We start from the raw sequence: 19,536 nt of genomic DNA, 5'->3' as shown, positions 1-19,536 counted from the left end.
TGATGAGGTGTTTGAATGAATGAATGAGATCCCTTCTGCTCTACTAGGAGACACAAGGTCGAAGATACAAGTTCGAAAGAATTCGCACTGGCAAAGACCCACTTTAAGAGCAAATCTGGGGCAGTTTGAATTAATAATCAGACCAGGATTTCTCAATTGAATGAAAATTTAGAATTTCTTGAATGAGGATGTGACTTACCAAAAAATCAATGGGAGTTGATTTGCCCTCGAATAATGTTGCTTCTCTCATCCTGGGAGGATGGGCCCTCTCTTTAGAGTCCTTGGAGCCTGGAAACCCTGATCTCTTCTTCTTTTGCAGATCAAAGGGAACATAGTTTCAGTGATTATTTTACACAATTTTTCAGTGATTATTTTACACAGTTTTTTTACAGAGTTCACTCCTGTCAAAGCTAGCCATGGCCAAGGCAATATAGGTGCTAGATGGAGTAGTCTGTGAAGGACAGCCAGTAAGCCAAAATGACTTGGCAATAAAATTATTAAAATATTTAAAAGAAAGGGGCCAAGTTATAAAGAGTTTGTTCTAGAGGCAGTAGGGAGCCACTGGAGCCTCTGGAGTTCTTGGTAACCTCCATTGTCAGGATTGTAACTTCCTCTTTAAGTCAGCCCTTTCCATTTCTGATAGTCTTCATTGCTGTGAACTCTGTTCTCATAGAATGTATCTACCCATTGGTTTCACTAATATTCTCTGGGATTAAACAGAACTAGTTTCATCCCTCTTCTTTTTTTCTGCCATTTGACTCAATTAATCTACAAAGCTCCACACACTCAGCCTGATCTCCCTGCATAGCCTTTCACTTCCTATCCCCCTTCAGCCTAAAAGAGAACTCATTTCAACTCTACCCTTTTCTTTTGCAGTCAAGCTCATCTTATCTTTCCAGGCTCTGTAGCTGATAACATAAAAGGAGAATTTCCACTCCAAACTCCATGTGAGTTTGGCCGTGCAGCTGGACAGAGTATATTTTAGTTGCAAATCTCATTTGAAGCATTTGCACGATACACTCAGTTTCCCCATCTATCATCTTAGGACACTAGAACTCTGACTTGACCCCCACAGTTTCACATGGTCCAGAAGAAGATCAAAACATTGACATATGAGCAATTGTACCAGAAATGAGGCCTTGCTGGGAGACCAACCAAAAGCTTAACGGGCCTTGGTTCAGGAACTAATTATCTTTTTGGAGAAATCTTTCTGGGGCTGGTGAAAGACAGCCACTTAGAAAAGAGATTCGATTTGTTCAGTTTGGTCTGGGAGGGAAAAACTAGGAACAAAGGAAGGAATCTGCAGACACATACAGGATTGATGTTAAGGAATAAAAACTTCCTAACAATTGGGGCTCTCCAAGATAATCGTAATAGTAATAATGATGATAATCTCTGGCAATTAAGTCTCACTTAAAAATTTGCAAAGCACTGTACCTCTGTTATCTCACTTAATCCTTTCAAGAATCCTGTGAATTAGTTGATGCTATTATCTCCACTTTATAAGGAAACTGAGGCTCAGAAAGGTTAAGTGACTTGCCGGTGATGATAATACTAAGCAATGAGAGTCAAAAGCTAAATGTGAAAATGTTTCCTGCCCTAGAGAGCTTACGTTTTATTATATATTACACGTATACATTATATATGTATGTGAGTATTTTCTGGGCACTTAGGTGAACTGCAGTGGATAGAGCACTGGGCTTGGAGTGGGGAAGATTTAACTTCCTGAGTTCAAATCTTATCTCAGACACTTACTAGCTATGTGACCCTGATCAAATCACTTAATCCTGTTTGCCCCCAGTTCCTTATCTGTAAAATGAGCTAGAGAAGGAAATGGCAAATAAATCCAGTAGCTTTACCAAGAAAACCCCAACAGGGTCACAGAGAATCAGATACAATTGAAACAATTGAAGGGCAAAATTGGGATGATTGTTGGTCCATAATATATGCATCTTCTAGTCTAATCAAACCTTACACTTTTTATGATATACATTTGTACAGTGGGTTTTTATACACTGATGTAATCAGTAATTATATTAGATTTTTTTTAACTGACTATTTTAATTCTAACACCTGTGATTTTCACAAAGCTTCCAGCAATATTTCCTCTCCATCTCCTATTGGTTACCCCAGCAATAATAATTTGCAAAATTCAATTTTCACGGGGAGATTAGTTTACTAATTTTAAATGGGGGAAGGATGCAATTAAATAAATGAATCCTCAAATTGCCTGTTGAGTTGAAAGTATCAAATTACGTGTCATGTCACTGTTTCAAGTGAACAATTTGTAGTTAGGTGGAAAGTAAACATTTCATAAATCAAGGTCACTACAGACTGGCCTGGTAACATTACCATAAGGGCATGACCTTATAGACCCAAATTACCCCTATCTAAGTGTGCCCAGGTTTGGATGGAAATTTTAGTTATTAGCGTTCTTGGGGTTAATATTCTTCATCCCTCAGTGAACCATTTTGTAATCACGTGTGGTCTACAAATGTGGATCTGAGATGAGACTTTTCTGAAGTGTGTCCAATGTCCCAAATTTCTTTGAGTACTTCTTTCATATCACTCTTCTCACACACACTCTCTGGTCAAGCTCAACTAGCCTGCTAACTATTTACTGCATATTACATTTCATGTGGAAAAGTTTGCCTCATCTCTGTAACATGCCCTCTTTTCCTCCATCTCATTTGTTCATCCATTTTCCCACTCGTGTCCAAATCTTCCTAACCCCCATTTGGAGTTTTCTTGACAGAAATACTGGAGTGGTTCACCATTTCTTTCTCTAGCTTTATTTTACAAACCAGGAAATTGGGGCAAACATGGTTAAGTGGTTTGTCCAGTGTTAAACACAGATAGTTGATGTCTGAGGTCAGGAAATTGAGTCTTCCTGACTGCAGACCCAGTGCTCTATCCAATGTCCTGTCACCTAATTGCTTCTCCTCTATCTCATAGGTTCCATAATTTAAGGAGACCTTACCTATATGCCCTGACCCACTCAGATTAGTGCCACTTCCCTCCTGAAACTGCTTTCAATGTATTTCCATGTATACATGTTCTATATTATTCCCTCCAGGAGAAGTAAGTTCTTTGAGGACAGCTATCTTATTTATATCCTTGCGTTGTTTTCTCAGCACTTAGCTTAGTACCTGACAAACAACAGGGTACTAAATATATGTTTGTAGAATTGATTTTTCCCAAACCTTCTTGTTTATACCCTAGTTGGATCCTTTGAATTAGCATACAAGTAACTGATTGTCTACAGAAAGAATGTGTGAAAATTATGTGACTGAAATCATGCCCAACCTCCTAATTAATGCTGAGATGACATGTCATTATGAGGCCCCAGGCACAGTTAGCACAACCTCTAAAGACAAATTCCATCATATGTTTTTTTCTCTTTCACTGAGATGTTTTACTGCTTTAAGGTGAAATGGCCTTGAACTGCCGAGATTAGACATTTTGTAGTTCTTAAGCCGATCTGGTTTTCTTCTTCCTGGGAGCAGAGCGGTAGGTCAGTCATATGGTGCTACTGTCAAAATTCTGATTTAAAAATTATATAGAGTTCAACTTCATACAGACATTTCCTCATTGAATGTTATTTATTGTATATTAGCATTTAGTCGGACTGGGTACTAAACAGCTTTGAAGGATAGAAAGAAAGCTACAGAAGTTTGTTAAATACTTACAATCTGCCAGGTACTGCTGATACTTGCTTTACATAGATTGTCTTCTTTGATCCTCAGAACCCTGAGAAGTAGGTGCTGTTATTAGTACCTCCATTTATCAGTTGAGGAAACTGAATCAGCCAGAAGTTAAGTGACTTGCTCAGGATCACACAACTAATAAGTGTCTGAGGCTGGGTTTGAACTCAGACCTTCCTGACTCCTTGCCCAGTTCTGTCTTTATTGTGCTAACTAGCGTAATAGTATGAAGAAGGCAGGGTTAGGCATGGTAAGGGGGATGGCGGTCAAGAGAACATCATAGTAAATAAAGGTGTCCGGTGTTTTTTTTTTTTCAGTAGAATGTTGAAATGTGCAGAGTTTCCAAAATTTGGGGTATCAGGGAATACCAGGAAGAACAGCCAAGGTCTGTCTTCAAGTATGTGAGTTGGTGTCAGTATTAGAGATCCATCAGTTATCACAAAGAATTTTTTTGATGAGGAGGATGAGGGAAAAAAATCAGTAAAACCAATTTACACATTGAAAAAATCTGGTATTTCATTCAGTGTTCCATGCCCATGGGCCCCCATTACTGCTAAGGAGTTAGCAAGTATCTCCTGTGTGGCTAGTACAGTACTAGGCACTGGGGTTGTGAAGCTAAACACAAAAGATATTTTCTGCCCTTAAGGGGTTCATGTTTATTAGGAGAAATGACACTTACCCAGATAAATAAGGACTAATTTCAAAAAGAAAGAGTTACAATTATTGGGGAACCTGGAAAAACTTTATGTAGCAAATGGCACTTCAGCTGATTCTTGAAGGGAGTTATGGATTCTAAAAAAGGTATGGGAGATAGCCTGGGTGACATCAAAGGGGTGCAAGATGAAGCATAAGGTTTAAATCGTCGTTGCTGGGCTGCAATTCATTGGGTGAGGAAGGTTCAGGGACACTCAGAATTCACATAGACAGGCAGGAGTCAAAGTTCCGAAGCCTGGAACCATGCACTGGGGAATGGGCCAAAGCCAGAGGACAGGCACAGAGATCGAGAACATCTCAGCGTCCAGAGCGGCTAGGCAGGCTTGCACAATATGTACAAACAAAGCGCAACTATTGTTCTCAGGATGCCAGTTGGCCTTCTGCCCTGGGCTTTAAGTAGGTTTCCTGGTGCAGGCAAAATTCAGCTTGTGGATTTCTGCATATTTTCAGAGTGAGGCAGGTTTTCCATAGGTGATTGTGTCTCTTGACATCCCTACAGTCAGAAACTCATGTCTCCTGATGAAATCTCACAGTTCAAAGACCACCGTGGATCTTCTTAGCTCTATAGCAGATATGTGAATAATAACAAAAAAGTATTATGCATACCACTTTGACTGTTTGAATAAAAATCATCAACTCTATGAAGCTTTACTTCATTAACCTTCCCGACTTTCATTCTCTCTCTTCCTCAGGATTGCACTCACCACTCATGCACAAAATATTTATTACTGGTTTAGTGTGCAAATAATTCTTTATATATACTCCAAACCAGAGATGATCACTCCTTTCTTCTTTCTTCATTCTTTGCTTTTTTCATCCCTTTCTTCCTCCCTTTCTCCCTCCATCCTCCTTCCCTCTCTCCCTTCCTCTCTCCCTCCCCTCTCTCCTTATTATGAGCATTATATTTTAAGTAATCTGTTTTTTTCCTATAGCTTATTGTTTTAATGTCTCATCACAATGTTTTAAATAGAAATGAATAATGATGCCACATAGATTTAGTTAAAATATTCTAAACCATATTGGATACTTTAAAAAACTTGATTTTATTTACATCTTTTGTTTTATATTACTTAGATTCTCATCTTTATTCCTGCACTATCTAATACCAGAGAGTCATGCCTTATAACAAAGCATTAAGAAAAAAGAAATTGAGGAAAAAAGAGAAAAAATCAGGAAAACTAATAAATAATTTTAAAAAAATCTGACAATATATGCAATGTTCCACCCCTGGATCCATCTTCTTTGTGATGGCAGGAGATGTCTTCCCATGTCTCTTCTTTGGGTCCATTTATAATTTTGCAACCCTCATTTTTGGTGGTCTTGAAGTTGTTGTTCCTTCCATTGACATGATAGTAGTCTTTGTGTATTGTTTTCCTGATTGCGCTTACTTCATTTGGCATCAGTTTATATGTCTTTCTATATCTCTCTATGTTCACGATGTTAGTCTTTCCTTAAAAAAAAAAATTCATATTCCACGATTGTCATGTGCCACAATTTGTTTAGCCATTCCTCAGTTGATGAGCATCCAATTTGCAGTTCTTTGTGACCCCCAAGTATGCTCTTATAAATATTTTGATGTATGTGGAATCCTTCCTCTTTTTAGTTACCTCCTTAGGGCATATGCCTAACAGGAATATCATGATCAGAAAAGATATAGGCACTTTGGCCATTTTATTTGAATAACTTTAAATTACTTTCCAGAGCAATTGGATTACTTTCCAATTCCACCAGTAATGCACTAGGTATTACCTTTCCACAACCACTCCCAAATTGGCAATTCCCAACTTTTGGCACATTTGCCAATTTGCTGAGTATAAGGTAAAGTCTCGTTGTTGTTTTGTTCCTCCCTCTTTTAAGAATACATCTTTTTGCTTATGGGACCATTCATCAGTGGTATCTTCTCCCACCTCTAAAACTAAATTTTAATCCCAATCTTTGCCTCTTCCTCTATTCTCCTGTCTTTTCCTGTAGAACAAATGTGGCAGTTATTTTCTTTTCATTATAACTTAATTTGATGAGTGCACATGACATAGCTCCCTCTATCCTCTTCCTCTCTCTCCTCTTTCCCTTTTTGTACCCTCTCATTCTGTAATTTAACAAAAACATGGTTTACCTGTAGGGATATTAGGAGATTTGGTTCAAAATGCCTTATGTATCATCATTATTCTCTAGGTTCTGCTTTCACCCTAGTCTCCTTATATACTTTTTGAAAGAAATCTCTTAATGGATTTCTGTTGTTATTTTGTTGCTGTCATCCTTGATTACTGTATTTGTTTTCACTTTTTCCTATTACTGTTATCTGGGCTATTTGAAAAATAAATAGTCTCCTGGGGTCTGGTTTTCTTTCAAAGAATGCTTTTAACACCTTTTTAATTGAATATTCCTATTTTTCATGTATGGTTATGCTCAGAGTTATAAGGTAGATTGCTTTAGGCTACTGTATCCTAAGCTTCTTTGCTCATTGGAATATATTCCATTATCTTCTGAGGTTTTGAGTGGGTGTGGTGTAGTCTTGTGCCACTTGAACTTTCTTTCCTTTATATCTGAAGGCCTTTTTCCTTTTATTGTCGGCATCACTGTCTTTATGACCCTGGTCACTCATCCCTTTTTTCTCCCCTGATGTCGATTGAGCCCTGGCTCCCAGCATGGGCCTCAATAAGTTGCAAAGGCAGTAGGACTGTGAAGGTACTGCATTGGTGATACTGATGGATCCTCTAGCCAAGTATGAATTTGTCCACATGGTTTTAACTCTACCATGTTTGGGGGGAGGGAGGAGGAGAAAGGTGCAAAAAAGGATTTCATTGTCACTGGGCAGCATGTGGTCCCTTACCCCCTCCCAAAGTACACACATCAAACTAGGAACTCATCTTCCATTCTTTGGGGTTGGCCCAGGGACAGGGCAAAAGTCCTGGGTCCCTCATGAGAAAGAAGAGTATGACCTGGATTCCCTTCTGGAGCATTTTGAGTGAAAGATTCCACTCCCACATGACCCTCATGCCTAATACAGAATCTATAGAATGAAGTTTTAAAGATTTAGTGCAGTCTCTTATTCCTATTACCACATAGTCCTCCTTGCCTTAGATTGAATGCAAGGCACCCAGGGTGCTAAATTCATGGTCAGTTCTTTCTCTGACTTCTCAAACTCATCTGGAAGGATGATGATGGCTGCCATTGATAAGACTGGCCTTGTGATGGATGTGCCATTTTCACTTCTCACCAGACATTGTCATTCTATACATCTAACTATATCTACCTCTCAAAAGATACTGGCTTTGGGTCCATGGTCAAGTCTTAAAATTCATTGACAACTGGAACAAAATCCAAGGTTACATGTCCTGGTTATGTTGTTGGTTAGCTTGGTTACATACCTCAAACTCCCCCCTACCCCCTACTTCCCCATCCCCTGCCCAAGAGAGAAGACTTTAGTTCTATGTGAGAATTCAGTTTTAACTATTTTAATGCCTTTCTTAACATATAGCTCATTGACTGTCATAATTATCCATTACATGTTTTACAAGCTTTTGGTATGAAAAGAAACAAGAGTAGCAATGTTTCAGTCTGGCTGGTAGTTTGTTTTAATTTGGAAGCATGTAGCGTAAAATGAGGGTGTTGCAGAAAAGTAATTTGCTCCAAATGAAAGTGAAAAAAGCCATTGTATCTTCTAAAGCAATTCTAATTACAACAAAACTGAAATTATCACTTATTAGCTTAATATGCCAAACAGCCTTATATGGGATAACTCCATCCATTTCAGAAAATGTGAAATACACATTTTTTAGATAGGGTAAACAAGAATAAATAGTGATTAATAGATCATTTGAGGTTATTTTTTTTAAAAAACTAAGCTGACATTTGAGAAATTATATATCGTAAAAAAAGATAACCTATCCTTATTCAATGGTTACAGTTATATAGAGTAAATAAATTCTTGGTCATTGAATAAACATACATATAATGTAAGAAAATTACTGTTGTCTAGCAGAAACAGTATGCGATTGGGACTGGATTCCAGTGCTGTCATTATTATGTACAACATAATACATGTTGTAAGGCAGGATTTTGGTGGAACAGAGAGCTGTGATGTGAAAGTTAGGGAAGGGAGAAGCTTTGAGTTAATCCCCAACACTCCCACGATCCCACCTGGGATCAAGTTTTTTTTTTTTAAAGTTAGGAGAGGAGGTATTTATTAGTTTATTTCACAGGTGGAAGGGACATGAGCATACAATCTGAGAACATCTAGTACAATCCATGACTGTATAGGAATCTTTTCCTCTCAAACAAGAAGTCCCCTAGCCTTCCCTTGCAAACACCTTGTTTAAGGAAACCCTACGACTTACTGGGGCAGTCCATTTCATTTTTATATCGTTCTGATCCTTAGGAAGTATTTTCCCCGTAAAAAGTGAGTTGAAATTGGTCTCCCTGCCACCATCCATCTACTCCTTATTCACAGTACAATCCTCAAGGGCCAAAAAGAAAGAGTTCAATCTTTTCATATGAAGAGTTTTCCAGTGCATGAATACTAGTAACTGGCATTTCCATATTGCTTTAAAGGCAGCATGGTATAGCAGGTAGAAGGAAAGCCTTGAAGCTAGGAAGGCCTGAATTCATGTCTTACCTTTGATGCGTACTAGTTGTGTGACCTTGGGCAAATTATTCAGCAGTTCAGGGCCTTAGACAATTCTTTAAGATTATACGTTGCAGTGATGGTTCCAATATATGTTGGTAGAGAGACTTTCCTCACCTGGGCACTGTCTTTCGTGATGAAAGCACAGGGCCTGTTCCCTACTCTTATCCCTTTTAAGGCTACAAAATTCTTCATGTACATCTTCTTGTAAGTCTCCGGACAATCATGGGAGATTGGCATCAGGCTTTGCATTTGATACAATAGATCATGCAGTGACCTACGGTTCAAACAAACAATCTGTGTAATAAAAAAATATTCAAAATTAAAGCAGTTCCCTAGGCAGTTAAAAGCAGTCTAGAGGATAAAAGCAATGGGCAAAGAGATTAAAAGCAGTTAGTAAGAAGATTTCCTGCGACCTCAGGAGCACTTAACCAAAGTCCTAAAAATTGTTTTTATGGTTTTCTTGCCGAATGAAGCCACAGCTGGGTTCCAGTCCACCTGGAAGCAAACTTAACCCAAGCCTCCCCAGAGCTGCATAGCAATTGCCTTGCTTATAATAGTCCCAGGTGGGATCGTGGGAGTGTTGGGGATTAACTCAAAGTTTCTCCCTTCCCTAACTTTCACATCACAGCTCTCTGTTCCACCAAAATCCTGCCTTACAACATGTATTACCCCCATTTTGCAGCTGAAGAAACGGACTCAAAGATCATTAATTTGCTTAGGATCATATAATTAGTAGCAATCTGAGCCCAGAATCAAACTCGGGTAAGTCTCCTCCTAATCTCCTCCACCCTCTTCTAAGAATCCTTTGAGGATGGTAATACAAGGGAAGGAATCCATTTAAGAAGCAAGCTGTCTGGCATGGCCAGTGCTTCCTCTCTGCTTGACCTGTGGGTCTTTAAGGACAAACATCCTACAGAATGAGAGAGCCAGTGGTAAATGGATGAGGGAGTGAAGGGGCAAGGAGATGATAAGAATGAAGAGAGAGATAGGGAAAGGGCTTTGATCATTGATTTTATTGGTGAAGGGAACTTTCAGGTAAGGAAAACTCCCCCTCTTATCTGCTAGCCTACATTCAGTACTTTGAAAAAGCTTATTTCTTGAAGCTTTAATATCTTAGAAACCACCCTGTTTGTATGGAACTACAGCAGTTACAATAATTTTCCTCTCAGAGATCATAGTAGTTCTTTTTATGGGAGAATGTGGCGAACAAATCTGATTGATAGGTGATAATGAGGTATTCTCACCAATCTAAAATCTCCACTAATTAAAAATGTTCTAATCAATATGTTTTTATCATGGAAGTAGCAAAGGTTATGGCAAGGTCTAATTTGGATACAGAACATTGGATGGCTTTATTGTTATTATTTTTATGATGTAGGAGTAGAATACATCAAATTTTCCCTGCAGTGGTGTTTTTTAAAGGAACCGATTTTCCTTTTGTGAAATATATTAAATACATGAGCTATAAATACCTTAATTATGTATGTTAATGATTTTTAAAAATTGTCCTTGAGATTTAATAGATTAGCTACTCATACACTCCTTTTTGGAGCTCCATTACTGTCAAGGTTTAATCACCTACCTCTACCATTTTTCAATATTGTGCTGGATCATACTGGGGGAATTGCTTTACTACGTATGGGGGAATTAAACAGCCTTAGTCATGGGCACAGACTGTCTTGGAACCACTCTATCTAGGATGAATGAGTAAGGTTTAAGCTTCAAGGAAGAGTTCTGAGAACTAGATGGAAGCATGTATTTTAGACCTGTAGTTGGTATTTATTCAGTTGTCCTCTAGGAATTAATGCCTTCCTAATTATTCTTGATGTACCCTCAAGGAATAGCATCTGTTACTAGGAGGGGAACGTTCAGAGAACAGAAGCACCCCCCAATCCATAACTACCAGGGCTTCTAACCCTTATATCGGAAAGAGTTTTGGGAACAGGAAGAATGATCTCCTTATGTCATCTATGTTTCTCTCACACATTCCTTAATCTTAATAATAATAAAAAGAAATAACAAATAGCTCCTTAAGGAAACAAATCAAAGAAGAATCTTAAAAATAAATGTAACATTTATATAAAACAGTAGCTATTACCATTATTGCTTCAATCTCTTAAAAATCATCTCCGATTAATACAAATAAAGCCAGGCATCCAGCCACGTGGTTTTTTGTCAAACAATGGAATTCATCTCTATTGATAGGAAATCAATAAATAATAATAAAAGTGATGATGATAATAATGGTAAGAATAAGAATCATCAGCTAGCTAATAGACTCTTGTTATTCAGTAGTGTATTAAAGAACTACTTAGAAAAACAATTAGAGATTATCCCAGGTGCTTCCTTTCCCAAGTCTCCCAAATGCCAAAGGTCCTTATCTCAGAGAGCTGTATATAAAACCATTAGCCCAGAGGCATAAGACTAATTGCCCCACATTCTGAATCTCCAAGTCCTGGAATGACAAGAAGGTGAAAAGCTCTAATAAGGGTCCAGAGTAATATATTTCCAGCATTTAGGATGCTTCCTTGCTATGTGATTATAAGCAAGTCATTTGTCATCTCTAAGCCTTGGTTTTTTGATATATAAAATGAGGATAATGATGTCTTATTTATAGGTCGAGTGAAATGCAAACCCTAGTGCTTTCTGGAAATGTTATCTGTTCTTATATAGTAAAGATACTCCATTGTTAAAGTCTATTATTGAATAACACAGAACCTTATTAGTGTGGTTAGTTCCTCCAATCATGTCAGCGACTTCCCATTCACAAATGTTCGTCCCGAATGAGTCTCAGCCATGTTCTTGCATAATTTTTCCACCCAGAGAAGAAGGTAAAGGTCAGATTCATCTTTGGGTTGGGAGCTTTCATCATTTCCCCTTGACACCAGAGTCCTACCTCATTGCCTTATCCTGGTGTGAAAGTCATGGTGGCTTCTTGAAGGTTATGCTAATGACACAAACCTCTGGCAGCTTATACTATGCTGCAAAGACATTTAGTATCATCTATCTAAATTAATCTGCTTTTGCTTTGAATGGACAGGCTCATAACCAGTAGACATATATATATATATATATATATATATATATATATATATATATATATATATATTTCCTGTTGCTACCTATTATTAAAAAGCTATTCAGTTAAACCCTAATCAGATGATTTAAATCATTATGTGCTAGATTTTCAAGAGACAATAATATAAACCTCAAATATAGAGAAGATCTAAGGTACAATATTAAATATAAGAGCTATAAATATTTTAATTATGAATGTTAATGATTTTTTAAATTGCCCTTGAAAATTAATAGATTAGCTACTGAAGTACTTTTTTTTGGGAGCTGAGTTATTATCAAGGTTTAACTACACGCTCCTATTGTTTTTCAAGTTCTGACTGAATCATTCTAGAGGAATTAATTCATTTCTCTTCAACTCAAACTGATTCTAACTCAAATGGGGAAGCTGAATTTCACAAGATAGTAACCATATCATTTCTCCCTGGGCTTTGGTTTCCTCATTTAGAGAATAAAAGGATTTCACTAGATGAGGTCTAAGTTTCAGTTTAGCTCCTTCAAAAGTCAAGAAAACTATGGCTCTCTATAGGAGGGAACTGGGTTGGATTACTTTGACAGCATACATTTCAGCCATTTCATGAGTAAATCCGGAAAAGGAAGAGATTTAGATTCCTCATTATCTGCAAAGTTCATGCAAGATCATGAACACCAAAGTACTGAATCCTTTGCTTTCAGTTGTTCTGCCTCTATCTTTAGCAACATCTTTAACCAGGTTCTCAGAATACTGAATTTTGTAAATCATTGGCTGATTCCAGTGACCTGCCCCATGTTCAAAGAAGCTACCCTCTGGCTTTATCAAAACATGAACCAAATATAACTATCAAAGTTGTTTCTTCTAGTATTTTGGTAGAAATAAGAGATGGCAACAGTATCAACATCTAGCAATGTTTTCCTCCAGGGACACTTTAAGAAGATTACAGAAGTTAGTTATAATTAGCATCTTTTAAGAAAAGGAAAAAAATATTGTGAGACAGTCACTCTGAAATCACTGGGGTGCTTTTCATTGCCAGAAGGGAGACTGGGCTTTTCAGAGTCAAAGTTCGATAATTAAGATGCTGATATGTGATGTGAAAAAGTTCACTTGGAAGCAATGAGTTTCCTGATAAAAATTTCATAATAGGTAGGAATTGTAAAGCATTTTAAGGTTTGCCGTACACTTTTTTTTTTTTTTTTTTTTTTTTGGTAGAAAAATGGAGTCTGTTTATTTCTTTTTTTTTTTTTTTTTTAATTTAATAGCCTTTTATTTACAGGATATATACATGGGTAACTTTACAGCATTAACAATTGCCAAACCTCTTGTTCCAATTTTTCACCTCTTATCCCCCCCCCCCCCTAAAATGGCAGGATGACCAGTAGATGTTAAATATATTAAAATATAACTTAGATACATAATAAGTATACATGACCAAAACATTATTTTGCTGTACAAAAAAGAATCAGACTCTGAATTATTGTACAATTAGCTTGTGAAGGAAATCAAAAATGCAGGTGGGCATAAATATAGGGATTGGGAATTCAATGTAATGGTTTTTAGTCATCTCCCAGAGTTCTTTTTCTGGGTATAGCTGGTTCAGTTCATTACTGCTCCATTAGAAATGATTTGGTTGATCTTGTTGCTGAGGATGGCCTGATCCATCAGAACTGGTCATCATCTAGTATTGTTGTTGAAGTATATAATGATCTCCTGGTCCTGCTCATTTCACTCAGCATCAGTTCGTGTAAGTCTCTCCAGGCCTTTCTGAAATCATCCTGTTGGTCATTTCTTACAGAACAGTAATATTCCATAATTTTCATATACCACAATTTATTCAGCCATTCTCCAACTGATGGACATCCATTCAGTTTCCAGTTTCTAGCCACTACAAAAAGGGCTGCCACAAACATTCGTGCACATACAGGTCCCTTTCCCTTCTTTATAATCTCTTTGGGATATAATCCCAGTAGTAACACTGCTGGATCAAAGGGTATGCACAGTTTGATAACTTTTTTGAGCATAGTTCCAAACTACTCTCCAAAATGGTTGGATTCGTTCACAACTCCACCAACAATGAATCAATGTCCCAGTTTTCCCACATCCCCTCCAACAATCATCATTATTTTTCCTGTCATCTTAGCCAATCTGACAGGTGTGTAGTGGTATCTTAGAGTTGTCTTAATTTGCATTTCTCTGATTAATAATGACTTGGAGCATCTTTTCATATGACTAGAAATAGTTTCAATTTCTTCATCTGAGAATTGTCTGTTCATATCCTTTGACCATTTTTCAATTGGAGAATGGCTTGATTTTTTATAAATTAGAGTTAATTCTCTATATATTTTGGAAATGAGGCCTTTATCAGAACCTTTGACTGTAAAAATTTTCCCAGTTTATTGCTTCCCTTCTAATCTTGTCTGCATTAGTTTTGTTTGTACAAAACTTTTCAGTTTGGTATAATCAAAATTTTCTATTTTGTGATCAGTATGATCTCTAGTTCTGCTTTGGTCATAAAGACCTTCCCTTCACGAGTCTGAGATGTAAACTATCCTATGTTCCTCTAATTCATTAATGATTTCATTCTTTATGCCTAGGTCATGAACCCATTTTGACCTTATCTTGGTGTAAGGCGTTAAGTATGGATCAATGCCTAGTTTCTGCCATATTAGTTTCCAATTTTCCCAGCAATTTTTAACAAACAGTAAGTTCTTATCCCAAAAGCTGGGATCTTTGGGTTTGTCAAAGACTAGGTTGCTATATTTGTTGACTGTTTTATCCCTTGAACCTACTCTATTCCACTGATCAACTAATCTATTCCTTAGTCCAATACTCAAATAGTTTTGGTAACTGCTGCTCTATAATATAATTTTAGATCTGGTCAGCTAAAGCCACCATCATTTGATTTTTTTTTCATTAATTCCTTGAAATTCTTGACCTTTTGTTTTCCATATGAACTTTGTTGTTATTTTTTCCTAGGTCATTAAAATAGTTTTTTGGGAGTCTGATTGGTATAGCGCTAAATAAATAGATTAGTTTAGGTAATATTGTCATCTTTATTATATTTGCTCGCCCTATCCAAGAGCATTTAATATTTTTCCAATTGGTTAGATCAGACTTAATTTGTGTGAAAAGTGGTCTGTAATTTTGCTCATAAAGTTTCTGATTTTCCCTTGGCAGATAGATTCCTAAATATTTTATATTATCAGTAGTTACTTTAAATGGAATTTCTCTGTAACTCTGACTGTTGGATTTTGTTAGTGATATATAAGAATGCTGATGACTTATGTGGGTTTATTTTATAACCAGCAACTTTGCTAAAGTTGTGGATTATTTCTAATAACTTTTTAGCAGAATCTCTGGGGTTCTCTAAGTATACCATCATGTCATCGGCAAAGAGTGATAATTTGGCTTCCTCATTGCCTATTCTTATTCCTTTAATCTCTTCTCAGCTCTTATTGCTATAGCTAGCGTTTCTAATACAATATTAAATAGTAACGGTGATAGTGGGCAATCTTGTTTCACTCCAGATCTTATTGGGAATGGTTGCAGTTTGTCTCCATTACATATGATGCTTACTGATGGTTTTAAATAGATGCTGCTGATTATTTTAAGGAAAAGTCCATTTATTCCTATATCTCAAGTGTTTTTAATAGGAATGGATGTTGGATTTTATCAAATGCTTTTTCTGCATCTATTGAGATGATCATATGGTTTTTGTTAATTTGGTTATTAACATGGCCAATTATATTGATAGTTTTCCTAATATTGAACCAGCCCTCATTCCTGGTATAAATCCTACTTGATCATAGTGTATTATCTTGGAGATGATTTTCTGTAGTCTTTTGCTAATATCTTATTTAAGATTTTAGCATCAATATTCATTAGGGAGATTGGTCTATAATTTTCTTTTCTCTGTTTTCAGCCTACCTGGTTTGAGGTATCAGTACCATGTCTGTGTCATAGAAGGAATTTGTAGGACTCCTTCATTCCCTATTTTATCAAATAATTTATATAGATTGGGGCCAATTGTTCTTTAAATGTTTGGTAAAATTCACATGTAAATCCATCTGGTCCTGGGGATTTTTCTTAGGGAGTTGTTTAATTGCCTGTTCTATTTCTTTTTCTGAAATGGGACTATTCAAGCAATTTACTTCCTCCTCTGTTAATCTGGGAAGTCTATATTTTTGGAGTAGTCATCCATTTCACTTAGGTTATCAAATTTATTGGCATAAAGTTGAGCAAAATAACTCCTTATTATTTCTCTAATTTCCTCTTCCTTGGTGGAAAGTTCTCCTTTTCATTTTTAAGACTACTAATTTCATTTTCCTCCCTCCTTTTTCTAATCAGATTTACCAAAGGCTTATCTATTTTATTGGCTTTTCATAGAACCAACTCTTAGTTTTATTAATTAGTTCAATAGATTTTTTACTTTCAATATTTTAATTTCTCCTTTAATTTTAGAATTTCCAATTTAGTATTTGATTGGGGTTTTTAATTTGGTCTTTTTTAGTTTTTTAGTTGCAAGCCCAATTCATTAATCTTTTCTTTCTCTGTTTTATTCAAAGTAAGCTCTCTAAGGATATAAAATTCCTCTTATTACCGCTTTGCTGCATCCCACAAATTTTGGTATGACGTCTCATCATTGTCATTATCTTTTTTTTTTTTTTTTTTTTTTTATTTAATAGCCTTTAATTTACAGGATATATATACATGGGTAACTTTACAGCATTAACAATTGCCAAACCTCTTGTTCCACTTTTTCACCTCTTACCCCCCCCCCCCCCCCTCCCCTAAATGGCAGGATGACCAGTAGATGTTAAATATATTAAAATATAACTTAGATACACAATAAGTATACATGACCACAGCATTATTTTGCTGTACAAAAAGAATCAGACTCTGAATTATTGTACAATTAGCTTGTGAAGGAAATCAAAGATGCATGTGTGCATAAATATAGGGATTGGGAATTCAATGTAATGGTTTTTAGTCATCTCCCAGAGTTCTTTTTCTGGGTATAGCTAGTTCAGTTCATTACTGCTCCATTAGAAATGATTTGGTTGATCTCGTTGCTGAGGATGGCCTGATCCATCAGGACTGGTCATCATCTAGTATTGTTGTTGAAGTATATAATGATCTCCTGGTCCTGCTCATTTCACTTAGCATCAGTTCGTGTAAGTCTCTCCAGGCCTTTCTGAAATCATCCTGTTGGTCATTTCTTACAAAACAGTAATATTCCATAATTTTCATATACCACAATTTATTCAGCCATTCTCCAACTGATGGACATCCATTCAGTTTCCAGTTTCTAGCCACTACAAAAGGGCTGCCACAAACATTCGTGCACATACAGGTCCCTTTCCCTTCTTTATAATCTCTTTGGGATATAATCCCAGTAGTAACACTGCTGGATCAAAGGGTATGCACAGTTTGATAACTTTTTGAGCATAGTTCCAAACTACTCTCAAAATGGTTGGATTCGTTCACAACTCCACCAACAATGAATCAATGTCCCAGTTTTCCCACATCCCTCCAACAATCATCATTATTTTTCCTGTCATCTTAGCCAATCTGACAGGTGTGTAGTGGTATCTTAGAGTTGTCTTAATTTGCATTTCTCTGATTAATAATGACTTGGAGCATCTTTTCATATGACTAGAAATAGTTTCAATTTCTTCATCTGAGAATTGTCTGTTCATATCCTTTGACCATTTTTCAATTGGAGAATGGCTTGATTTTTATAAATTAGAGTTAATTCTCTATATATTTTGGAAATGAGGCCTTTATCAGAACCTTTGACTGTAAAATATTTTCCCAGTTTATTGCTTCCCTTCTAATCTTGTCTGCATTAGTTTTGTTTGTACAAAAACTTTTCAGTTTGGTATAATCGAAATTTTCTATTTTGTGATCAGTAATGATCTCTAGTTCTGCTTTGGTCATAAAAACCTTCCCTTCCACAGGTCTGAGAGGTAAACTATCCTATGTTCCTCTAATTTATTAATAATTTCATTCTTTATGCCTGGTCATGAACCCATTTTGACCTTATCTTGGTGTACGGCGTTAAGTATGAATCAATGCCTAGTTTCTGCCATATTAGTTTCCAATTTTCCAGCAATTTTATCAAACAGTAAGTTCTTATCCCAAAGCTGGGATCTTTGGGTTTGTCAAAGACTAGGTTGCTATATTTGTTGACTGTTTTATCCCTTGAACCCAATCTATTCCACTGATCAACTAATCTATTCCTTAGCCAATACCAAATAGTTTTGGTAACTGCTCCTCTATAGTATAGTTTTAGATCTGGTACAGCTAAGCCACCATCATTTGATTTTTTTTTTCATTAATTCCTTGAAATTCTTGACCTTTTGTTTTTCCATATGAACTTTGTTGTTATTTTTCCAGGTCATTAAAATAGTTTTTGGGAGTCTGATTGGTATAGCGCTAAATAAATAGATTAGTTTAGGTAATATTGTCATCTTTATTATATTTGCTCGCCCTATCCAAGAGCATTTAATATTTTTCCAATTGGTTAGATCAGACTTAATTTGTGTTAAAAGTGGTCTGTAATTTTGCTCATAAAGTTTCTGATTTTCCCTTGGCAGATAGATTCCTAAATATTTTATATTATCAGTAGTTACTTTAAATGGAATTTCTCTTTGTAACTCTGACTGTTGGATTTTGTTAGTGATATATAAGAATGCTGATGACTTATGTGGGTTTATTTTATAACCAGCAACTTTGCTAAAGTTGTGGATTATTTCTAATAACTTTTTAGCAGAATCTCTGGGGTTCTCTAAGTATACTCATCATGTCATCGGCAAAGTGATAATTTGGCTTCCTCATTGCCTATTCTTATTCCTTTAATCTCTTTCTCAGCTCTTATTGCTATAGCTAGCGTTTCTAATACAATATTAAATAGTAACGGTGATAGTGGGCAACCTTGTTTCACTCCAGATCTTATTGGGAATGGTTGCAGTTTGTCTCCATTACATATGATGCTTACTGATGGTTTTAAATAGATGCTGCTGATTATTTTAAGGAAAAGTCCATTTATTCCTATACTCTCAAATGTTTTTAATAGGAATGGATGTTGGATTTTATCAAATGCTTTTTCTGCATCTATTGAGATGATCATATGGTTTTTGTTAATTTGGTTATTAACATGGCCAATTATATTGATAGTTTTCCTAATATTGAACCAGCCCTGCATTCCTGGTATAAATCCTACTTGATCATAGTGTATTATCTTGGAGATGATTTTCTGTAGTCTTTTGCTAATATCTTATTTAAGATTTTAGCATCAATATTCATTAGGGAGATTGGTCTATAATTTTCTTTCTCTGTTTTTAGCCTACCTGGTTTAGGTATCAGTACCATGTCTGTGTCATAGAAGGAATTTGGTAGGACTCCTTCATTCCCTATTTTATCAAATAATTTATATAGCA

The sequence above is a fragment of the Sarcophilus harrisii genome, chromosome X (genome assembly GCF_902635505.1).
Source record: "Sarcophilus harrisii chromosome X, mSarHar1.11, whole genome shotgun sequence".
Taxonomy (NCBI): Eukaryota; Metazoa; Chordata; class Mammalia; order Dasyuromorphia; family Dasyuridae; genus Sarcophilus; species Sarcophilus harrisii.
This window is presented reverse-complemented; position numbering follows the sequence as displayed.